This window comes from Martes martes (assembly GCF_963455335.1).
Source record: "Martes martes genome assembly, chromosome: 1".
Classification (NCBI taxonomy): Eukaryota; Metazoa; Chordata; class Mammalia; order Carnivora; family Mustelidae; genus Martes; species Martes martes.
The window spans coordinates 91173682-91184644 of record NC_137888.1 but is presented as its reverse complement, the minus strand read 5'-3'; positions in this window follow the sequence as shown (position 1 = coordinate 91184644).

Genomic DNA, 10963 nt, shown 5'->3' with positions numbered 1-10963 from the left:
AAAAAAAAAAAAAAAAGACACACACGTCTGTATGGTTTGAATTAGGTCCGCCTAAAAGATACGTAGATGTCCTAATAATAAAACCTGTGCATGTGCCCTCATTTGGAAATAGGATCTTCTTCAGAGATGTAATTAAGATGTAAATTAAGACGAGGTCATTCTAGATTAGGGTGAACTCTAAACCAAATCCCTAGTGTCCTTATAAGGAGAACAAAGGATACATAGACAAAAAAGGCAGAAAGCCATGTGAAGACAGGTAGAGACTGCAGGACTGCCTTGGCAAAGGAAGGAGTGCCAAGGATGGCCGGCGACCACTATGAGCTCGGAGAAGCCCATAGGGCAGATTTTCCCCTGAGCGGCTGAGAAAGAATCAACCCTGCTGACACCTAGATTTTTGACTTACAGCCTCCAGAACTCTGAGAGAAAAAAACAAAAACAAAAACAAAAACAAATCTATTTTTTTTGTTTTTTTCCTTAAGCCTCCTAGTTTGTGGTAAGTTGTTATCTCAACCCAAGGAAACTAGCCTGCCATCATGCTTCCTACTTGGCTTCCTTCAAGTCTGTTTGTACTGGAAATTTTTCTTCGTACTTTGTCTCTAGCCTAGCAGCTGTGGAATGGAAAAGAAGGGTTCCACAACCAGAAGCGCTTGTGCCGTGACTCAGCCTATTTTTAACTCTTTAATTTAGGCAGGTCCCTCCGATGTCCTGAGTCTCAATTCTCTCACCTATAAAATAAGGACGGAAACTTGTATTCATTCATCACGCTATCTCTTTGACAAGGCCTGATCGGCCAGTAACTGTGTGCCAAGCACTATGCCAGGCACGGGGACAGATAGCCCGTAAGCCATTACTAAATCCTTCAAAGGAGAGGCAGGTGTTAAGAGAAGGCATAACCTGATTGCTTAAGCTTCTGCTGGAGGTGGTGAGAAGTATGTGAATGTACCTTAAGTTCTGTACCTGACAATACAGACAAAGGTATTATTATAAGTAGGACCAGAGGGATTAATGAGAAAGAATGTCCTTGTTCCCTCTGGTCCAACTGGTAAATATTAGGTAAAAACAAATGAATAAAAGCTCTGCTGGGGTTTCAGAGGACTGCCAAGAGAAACTGTTGGAGGATCCTAAGAGGGAATAGGGAGCTCTGAGAGATTTACACATTTATTGATCACTTATTCAAAAGCAGACTTGGTCATGCTTCTCTCAGAGTTCAGCCAAAACTCACCTATCATGTATTATAATTAAGGGAGATGGTTGATAATTATTCCTTTTTTTTTTTCTCCAAAGGAGGTAAAATGGATATTTGTGTTGACTTATCAACTGGTTCATTTAAGAAATATCAGTATATCAGGGCCCCTTGGTGGCTCAGTCAGTTAAGTGACCAACTGATTTCACCCCAGGTTACAATCTCAGGTCCGGGGATCCAGCCCCACCTTGGGATCCATGCTCAGCACAGAGTCTCCCTGTCCTTCTCCCTCTGCTTTTCCTCCTGCTCTCTCTCAAATAATAAATACAATCTTTTTCTTTTTTTAAAGGAAATATCAATATATCAATAGCAGGAAGATAAAGTAGCTATTGGTGTTACACTGGCAAAATGAGTAATAGAACAAGAGAATAAATTGTCTCATGTATCTCTGAAATCACGCAGCTCAATATTTGAAAGTTCAAGCCACTGGTATCTGCGTGATGAGATACAAAAAATCCTCCTCTGTAAACCTCCGAGGTCATCAACTAATTCCTCTAAACCACCTAGCCATTTGAAAGACCCCTTCCTTGGCATTCAGAAGACTTGACTTTTCCAGTCTCATAAAGTAAGCAGCCAAGACATTTCCACGCAAGGGTAAATACTTTCCTAGGGAAAACTTTATGAAGTGACATGAGAGAACCCTCTTCTTTCAGAAACCAATCATGCACTACATGTTAAACCACTCTGTATTGAAATTCCCCACACAAAGGTTTGTTCTGTAAATAGACTATACCGGAGTACAGAAAGGGTTAGAGATGAAGCTCTGGATAGGTGCAACGAGCAGCTCATTCTCCTGGCCCAACCCAGGCTTCCCAGTTTCACGGGTCCATAACTTACGCTCTCACTTTTTCTTCTCAAAAGCTAAAACAAAACAAAACAAAACAAAAAACCCACAAACAACCAAAAAAAAAAACCATAGGAATAAATACAGAAATCATGATAATATGTGTTTTTATAAATAAATATAAAAAAAACACATTTTCTTGTTCACTTCAAAAAAAAAAAAAAAAAAAAACGGGTTTGGAGGGCACCTGAGTGGCTCAGTCAGTTGTCTGCCTTCAACTCAGGTCACCATCCCAGGGGTCCTGGGATCCAGCCCCGCATGGGGCTCATTGCTTAGCAGGAAGCCTGCTTCTCCCTCTGCCCCTCACTCCCGCTTATGCACATGCTCGCTCTCTCTCTCTCTCTCTCTCTCTCTCGGTGTCAAATAAATAAATAAAATCTCCTAAAAGATACAAAAAAGGGTTTGGGGCTACTTTTAAAAATACTGTTATTTTTAAGTATATTAAGTTTTAATATCACATATTAAGGTTTTAATATCACAACTAACATTCTCATGGCACAAATTTCATTTAAAAAACACTTAAATTGTATTTCTTAAGTCCATTCAAGATTCAAAGAAAAGTAATCATAGCTCCAAACCTTGCCAGCAGTAATTCAAAATAAACTACCTAATCAGCAAAAGGAGATTTATTTCATGCACTCTGAGGGAATTCTGGCAAACAAGGTTCGTATGTTTAATGAGCATCAAAAAATTATGGGGAAAATATAGTGGCATGAAAAATATTTGAGTTATAATTATATTCACCTAAGTCATGTCAATTATATTCTTTAGTTGTCCTAAGGTCATCCATATTTCTGAAGCTTTTCTGCTGCCATATCCTGAATCTGCGTATTGAAGGTGTTCAAGAATCTCTAGATTCTTTTCTTGAATACCTTCAAGGCAGCTCTCATAGGGTTAACTAGTCCAGCTGAAATTAAAGTGGACTAATGTGGTTTGAATATGGGAAAGATATGATAGAACAATAAGAGACTATTTTAGGGGTGCCTGGGTGGCTCAGTAGGTTAAGCATCTGCCTTTGGCTCATGTCATGATCCCAGATGCTGGGATCGATCCCCACATCTGGGTCCTTGCTCGACAGGGAGCCTGCCTCCCCCTCTGCCTGCTGCTCCCCCTGCTCGTGCTAACTTGCTTGCTTGTTCTCTCAAATAAATAAATAAAATCTTTAAAAATAAATAAATAAATAAGAGACAATTTGAGGGCCAATCCATTCTACTCAGAGATGGAGAGGTATGGAGGAGAATATGGACATTTGGAAATCATGAGGAATCACAACAGGATTTAGAAGGATCTAGGGGGACACACACACATCATTCAGCTAAGAAGAGATGTAAATATGATGTCTGATTATTTATTTCAAACCTACAATTTCAAATATAAAATGTTAGTGCTGAAAAGGGCAGAGAAGATTACCACATTTTTCTCATATTTTGTAGTCATCTTCATCATTTGGGGACGCTATAACAAACTACCATAAATGGAATGGCTTAAACAGCAAACGTATCTTAGTCCTAGAAGCTGGGACATCCGAGAGCAAGGTGCTGGCAGATTCATTTCCGATGAGGGCCCACACCTGGTTTGCAGACGGCCATCTTCCGTGTCCTCACATGGCAGAGAGGGAGGCGTCTCATGTGTCTTCCTCTACTAAGGGCACCAATGCTATCGATTCAGGTCCCTACTCCTATGACGTCATTTAACCTCCTCATCGGCCTTATCTCTAAATACAACCGTGGGGTGGGGGCACGGGAAGGGCTTCAACATATGAAAGTTGGAGGACACAGACATTCAGTTCATAACAATAGGTGTTTAACCAAGGACAGGTGAGGCAAAACTGCTTATTCAGGGTCAGGGAGTGTGCAGACGCCGTTGGAGACGGGCAAGCCAAAACCTGAAGAGCCCAAGGTTAGGACAGGAGCCTAGCGGTGGGTAAGCTTGGAGAGGAAACTGAGCTGGGAAGACTGAGCCCCCCAGGGAACCCCCCCTCCCTTTTCTTCGCTCCCCTTGTGAACCAAGGGCTGTCACTCAGCAAGTCACAGTCCCTTCCTTCCACTCCACAGGGCTCTTATGGACAGCCCCAGGGTTCGTGTTTGCTTTTTCACTGGCAACCAGCATGTCAGCTAACAGCAAATCCCAGCAATCCTTCACTCATCTGTGTACATCAACAACTACAAAGACATGCTCATTTTATTTCTTTGATTGCATGATGAAGAGACTTTTCATTCAGTTTTTCCTCCCCTCTTGTACATTAAAATTCCACATTCTTCAAGGGGAAATGTAATTGAAAAATGTAGATGAGGGGCGCCTGGGTGGCTCAGGTGGCATCTGCCTTTAGCTCAATCATGATCCCAGTGTCCTGGAAACCAGTACGGAATCAGGCTCTCTGTTCAGCGGGGAGACTGCACTCCCTCTCCCCCTGCCCCTCTCTCCGTTCGTTTTCTCTCTCTCTCTCAAATAAATAAAATCTTAGAAAAGGAAAAAAAATGTAGATAAAATAAATTTTTGATTTAAATGCCACAATTAAGGTTTTTTCTATCCACTATCCATCTTTTTTTTTAAAGGAAGTAATTTTTGACCTTCATATCATTAATAAAATAAAATAAAGACACAGGGACAGCGTGTGCTGTTGCTCCCTGGTCTGCGAAGTGCCTTGTCCTCTTTTTCTCCTGAGGCTGGCACTTCGAAGAGAACAAAGTAGTTCTGGAGTTTTCTCCTCCTTCCCCAGAGTCATTATTATCTGAAGAGCAAAGAAAATACAGCTGAATGTTGCTTCACCCCAGCACTTCTCAATCTTGCGTGCCTGTTTCATCTTGTGGTAGAGATGGCATCGTTCCCGGCTATGGGGAGAATCAGCTTTTACCTGGAGTGCTTAAGCAAAGAGTAATTATTAATACTCACAGAGGAGTCCATAGGAATGAAAAGAAGTAAACAAAAGGAAGAAGCCCTTTAGGCATGCTCGCAACAATAAAGCCACTATTCCTTCTAAGGGCCGCCCAAGGAAACAGCCTTCTCTCTCAGGTCCCTCCCACTCCTGACCACCACCCCACCCCCAACCCTACTCCCATCTCTAAAATTTCACACCTTCTACAGCTTTTTTTCACAGTCCCAGTTTCTCCTGGGGTGAACTAGCCTGTCTCTGGTCAGTCACACAGAAGATTAGAATCAGTACTGTAGGGTATATCATTTACTAAACTGTAATCAAATATGATGGCTCCCTGGAGATGATCAAATGTGAAACTGGTTGAGATTTTCCGTTTGCAATATAAATTCAGTACCGAATTTCCTATCTGGTGGTTTGTATCTGGTCACTCACCAAGAAGCTATTTTTTCCTCAGGTCTCAGACAATTATTCTTTCCTCATAAAATTTTTTTTTTAAGATTTTATTTATTTATTTGAAAGACAGAGATCACAAGTAGGCAGAGAGGGAGGCAGAGAGACAGAGGAGGAAGCAGGCTCCCCAGCGAGCAGAGAGCCCGATGTGGGGCTGATTCCAGGACCCGGGGATCATGACCTGAGCCGAAGGCAGAGGCTTTAACCCACTGAGCCACCCACGCGCCCCTCCTCATAAAATTTTTTATTTTGACACATTTTAAGTGGAAATCCTTCTAAAGTGTGTAACAAGTTTTCATAACTCCACCAGTAGGGCAAACAAAATATAATTTAATTCATTACCAATCTCAAGATTATTAGAGTGCATCCTGGTCTTTTGGATCAGGACTTTTCCTCACCAAAGAGCTGCACTGCCTCTCCGCCTCTCCTGAGTGAATTGTGGCAAGCCCGGCAGCTACTGGGTAGAAAGGACTCCTGAGTCAAAGGCCATTGGTTGTCAGATACTTGGCCTCAGGACCTTCAGCTGGGGTCCCGACATGATATGTTCTCAGACGTTCTGGGAAAGAGTCCTATCCAACTCCTCAGGAGCAAAGACTTGGCACGCGACTGTAGCTACACCCAGAATTACAGATGGGGTTCTCTCGTGATTCTGTGGGAAGTTTGCTACTTTACTTGGCTTGTGCTGCACAGTATGTCATTTTCTGCCCACAACTTGGTGAAAGAGAACTTTTCTGAGCTCCTCTCCAAGCATGCATGTGCAATGCAAAGCAAGCTTTGTGTAACTTGATAATGGACAAAGGAGTAATATTATCCATTCTCCAAAAATACCTTGAGCAATACAACCCAAAGAATGATATCTTCAAGCCTAGCCTATTTCAAGTAGATATAATCATCACCACACTTGAATTAAGTGGAAAATAGAAGGTTCTAAACATCCTGTTTTAAAGTCCTAAAAAAGAATTCAAACTCAGTCATAGTGATGATTGTTGTATAATTTGGGCAAAGAGTTAATCTTTGAAGACAACAGATACCATAAATAATTAAAATATCTAGAAGAGAGATACTAATTAAAACCCATTCACTTACTTGGATATAGTTTGCTAGAAGGATGTTTTGTTGCCAGATGTTGATAATGATATTTAAGAAAACATTATGAACAAAAAGAGATTTACAAAGGTTACAGTTCATACCATCAAACCCTCCTTTGTCAACTTCCTGCATTGCAGACTGACTTCACTTTTCTTTTTTGAATACTAAGTGTATTTTACAACACTTTGATCCTGTTCAAAATCCCGTCCAGGATTTCGGCTCTCCCTTTTTCCTAACTAAGCCCATATTCATTGTCTTAGCATTTTTTACTTTATCCCCTCTTTGACCCCAATTTGTCTTTCCAGTTTAGTTTCTAACCCTCCCTATACAAACCTATACTGTCACATTATTAGACATTTCATCATTCCTTAAGAAAACCTTGCACTGATCTTGTACCATTTCTAATGTCATCTTCTCTGTGAAGCCTCTGTGATCCCTCCAACTAAGAGATTGGTCCTTTATCTGAACTTCTGTAGTCCTTTGTACTTCCCATGTGGCATCCGTCACATACGGTGTTGTATTGTTATCTGTATCCATCTTATCTCTCTTACTACATTGTAAAGTACTTTAAAAGCAGAATGGGAGTTAATTTCTCCTAGGACTATCCCTCACAATACCTAACATGCTGTTTTACATATACAAAATGCAAGATGATCAAGTGATATTCCCTGTGTATGCAGCAGGTCACTTTCAGTGGCAAAATAACAGAAACCTAATGCACACAGGTTTAGTTTCTAAAAGAGGAATGTATTGACTCATATAAATGGCCAATCCAGGGGATGCAGCTGACTTCATGTATAAAAGGATTGAGGGGCTCAAAGAATGTCATTACTGTTATCTCTCCTCAACTCTCTGCTTTTTTCTGTATCTCTTTGTCTTCATTTTTCAAGGAGATATTTTCCACATGGTTTTCAAGAAAGGCACATACAACCTCAGGTCACATACCCCAGGGAAGAGAACTATTGGCTCTTCCTGGGTTTCATAAAGTTACACCAGATATAGAATGAAAGCATAGTTTTTAATGGAACTCAAAGACAAATGATAAGGAAGCACGCTGGACAGTAAAAAACTATAAAATTACATTAAAAAATTACAAATCAACTTGCTAAGAGTCTTACAGAGTAATGTAAAGGTTAGCCTTACCATTTTTAAACTTTAGTGGAAATATCAAATCAGCAAGCATATATTATACAACTGTGTATTATGCTCAACAGACACATACGGTATAAAAGCCAAACTCAACCACTGAAGAAATGTAGTCTAGTTGGTGGCTAAAAAAAATTTGATGCATGACAAATAAATGAATATAAGACATAGTATTAACCAAATGTTAAAAATTGTAGCACCAGTGGCACCTGGGTGGCTCAGTTGTTTAAGTGTCTACTTTCAGCTCAGGTCATGATTTCCGGGACCAAGGATCAAGCCCAGCATGCAGCTCTCTGCTCAGAAGGGAGTCTGCTTCTCCCTTACTCTCTCCCTCTGTGTTCTCTCTCTCTCTCTCTCTCACTCAAATAAATAAATAAAATCTTTTTAAAAAATTGCAGCACAGATGATAATTTTAATAATAACTCAGAGGGGCACCTGGGTATCTCAGTCGGTTAATATCCAACTTTGGTTTTGGCTCAGGTGGTAATACTGGGGTTGTGATATTGAGCCCCTTGTGGGATTCTTCACTGAGTGCGGAGTAGGCTTGAAGATTCTCTCCCTCTGCCCCTCCCCCAAATCAAGCACCCACTCTCTCAATCTCTCAAATAAATAAAATCTTAATGGTAATAATAATAATAGCAACTCTGGAAAGACAGGGTGATTGTGGAATAGAATGCTCTTTGAAGGTTTTATAAGGGTTGGGAAAACTGTTTTGTTCAGTGAAAGATGGATTGTTTTTGAATTGTTGGAAGAGGGTAGGAAGAAATTAGGGTGGAAGGAAAGAAAATTAAATGGTCCAGAGGTAGGCATTCTATTTGTGGAATCATAATTGTAGACAACAACTCAGATGGAAAATTTGTGTCTAGAATGAGGTGAAATGGTTATAGTGAAGTTAATTTAAAGCAGACTTTGAAGAGTGGGACTCTGAGTTTGAATTTGACCTAGTTCAAATTTCCACTATATGCAGGTTCGTAGAAGAGCTGAGAGGAAAATCCAGCTACAGGTCATGATAAAATTGGAGTTCAAGCTTTGGAATAATATTTCTACTGTGAAATAGGGATCAACATTTCCATTTATGTGGGTTGTGAGCTGCACAGCACTAGTGGGGACCAATCACATTGCAGTCTCTTGGGGTTGTGCAGTGCACAACACTTATAACCGTGTATGGCTATTAAAAATAAACCCACAAGCCCAAGATTGAGTTATTTGACCCCAGAACAGCAAATGAGTACTTAACTGCAATTTCAACATCTCTAGGAGTAGAATTTTAAGCCAGTCAATTTAGAATTTTGTGGTCAGCACTAATGAGATAATTCTGTTACATGGGCCCTCTCTATCCCCCAAAGGAAGATGAGGTAATGCACCTAATAAATCCCCCTGCCCTTCCCTGTGAGGGAAGGTGACCTTGCCTAGAACACTCCCTTCTTTTCTTTTGGTAATAACTTCTTGTCCCACCCTCTTTCCTATAAAAACCTTCCATTTTGCACGATTCCCCTGAGCTCCTCTACTTGCTAGGTGGAATATCTTCTGATACAAGAATCAATTAATAGAGTTAATTCGATCTTTAAATTTACTCCATTGAATTTTTTTTTTTAACTTGGCCAATCTGGATGACTTTCAAGAAACAAAAGAATATATCAGTTCGACATTGGTGGAACACAGGTAGGTGTTAAGCAAAACTTAAAGAGAAGGAAAAGTGGGGACTAGATTATGGATTGCCTCAAATTCCAGACTAAGAAATATGGACTTTGTTCTGTGTTTAATGCAGAGGAGAGATTGGGGAAACCATTGAAGGATTTTGGATGGAATAGTGTTTTAGGTGAATTAAATTTAGGCTACAGGTTGGGGATATATCCAAGGAGCAGAAATTAGCAAATAGTGAACAATTAAAAGGTCATTCATGTAGTACAAAGAAAGTGGACCATGAGATAGAAACCAAAGGAGATATTTGGAAGGTGTTTTGGTTTGGTTTGGTTTTTAAAGAAAAAGAAGGAAATGCAAGAAAGAGGGATTTTATAAATCTTTTATGAAAGAAATATGTGCCCTGGGACCTATTATTATTCTTTAGGTAGAGAATGAAGGATAAAAATTACATTTCTTTCAGATCACTCCCAGTGACTTTATACTGCTGTCAGTTGTATAGGTTTTTAAAGTAATTTCAGGTATATTATTCCATATGGATATAGATACTTCTTGAACAATGTCCTAAGCTTATAAAAAAAATCACATCTAAAATATAGAAATTATGATTCATAACCTACAATAGAGTGCAATGTAGAATTTTAATGACAACTTTGTTTATTTGGACCAGAAAAGAATGAATGGGCAGTGGCACCAGCATGTCAAAATCAGACTTTTCATGTGTTTTGGATCCCATTATTTTTCTGGATCCCATTCTTCATCAGGGACCTTGTTCCCTATCTTTCCTCTTCCCATCACTGAATTTACTTTTAGCATTTTAGAAAAACATTCTTTAACCGTCCTGGATCATCTCCTCGCTGTCCATCAGTCCATGCTGCAGGTAGAGCAAGGGTACATTTCGTGTCTGTCTCCTTTGCAATCAGTCACTTCTCCGTCCATCCCACCTCTGCAACTTTGCTCTCTAAAGATAACACAAACCTCCTATTTGTTATTTCTGTTGGACAGTTTTCAGTATTTACCATCTCTATTATCTCTACAGTGGATAATAGTTTTCCTTTCCTTCATTCTTGAAACTCCTGCCTTGGGTTCCTGGTCCCATTCTGTCTAAACTATGTTGCCTCTACACCCTTGACTTTCTCTTGTCCCTTCATGTTAGTAATCCTCCAGGGTTCCATCCTTCACACACTACTCTTTCTCATTATACCCACTTTATCTGTGGAATTTCATTCACTCCTTCTGAAGCATATACACTGATAGCTGTCAATCTCTAATCCAGATCTAAAGCCATATATTTACAATTGGATGTTCCATACACGCTCCACAAAACATGCCCAACACTGAACTTCTTACTAGTACCTCAGCTCCATTCTTCCTTCCCTATTCTCTTCCAAATGTATGGAACCACCATTTACGCCAGGAACTATGGTAGAAAACAGCTTTCCTTGATTCTTTTCTTCTCCAGCCTCCGCGTGATTGTTAATTTTAGGTGCCAACGTGATTGGGCCATAGGGCACACAGATACTTGATTGAACATATAAATTGGTAGACGGGTAATAAAACATATTGCTCTCCCCCTCCCCTTATCTAATCCATGAAAGGCCTGAATAGAATAAAAGGCTGAATAAGAAAGAGGTCTTACTTTTTGCCTTAAGGTCTTCTACTTAAAACATCAGTC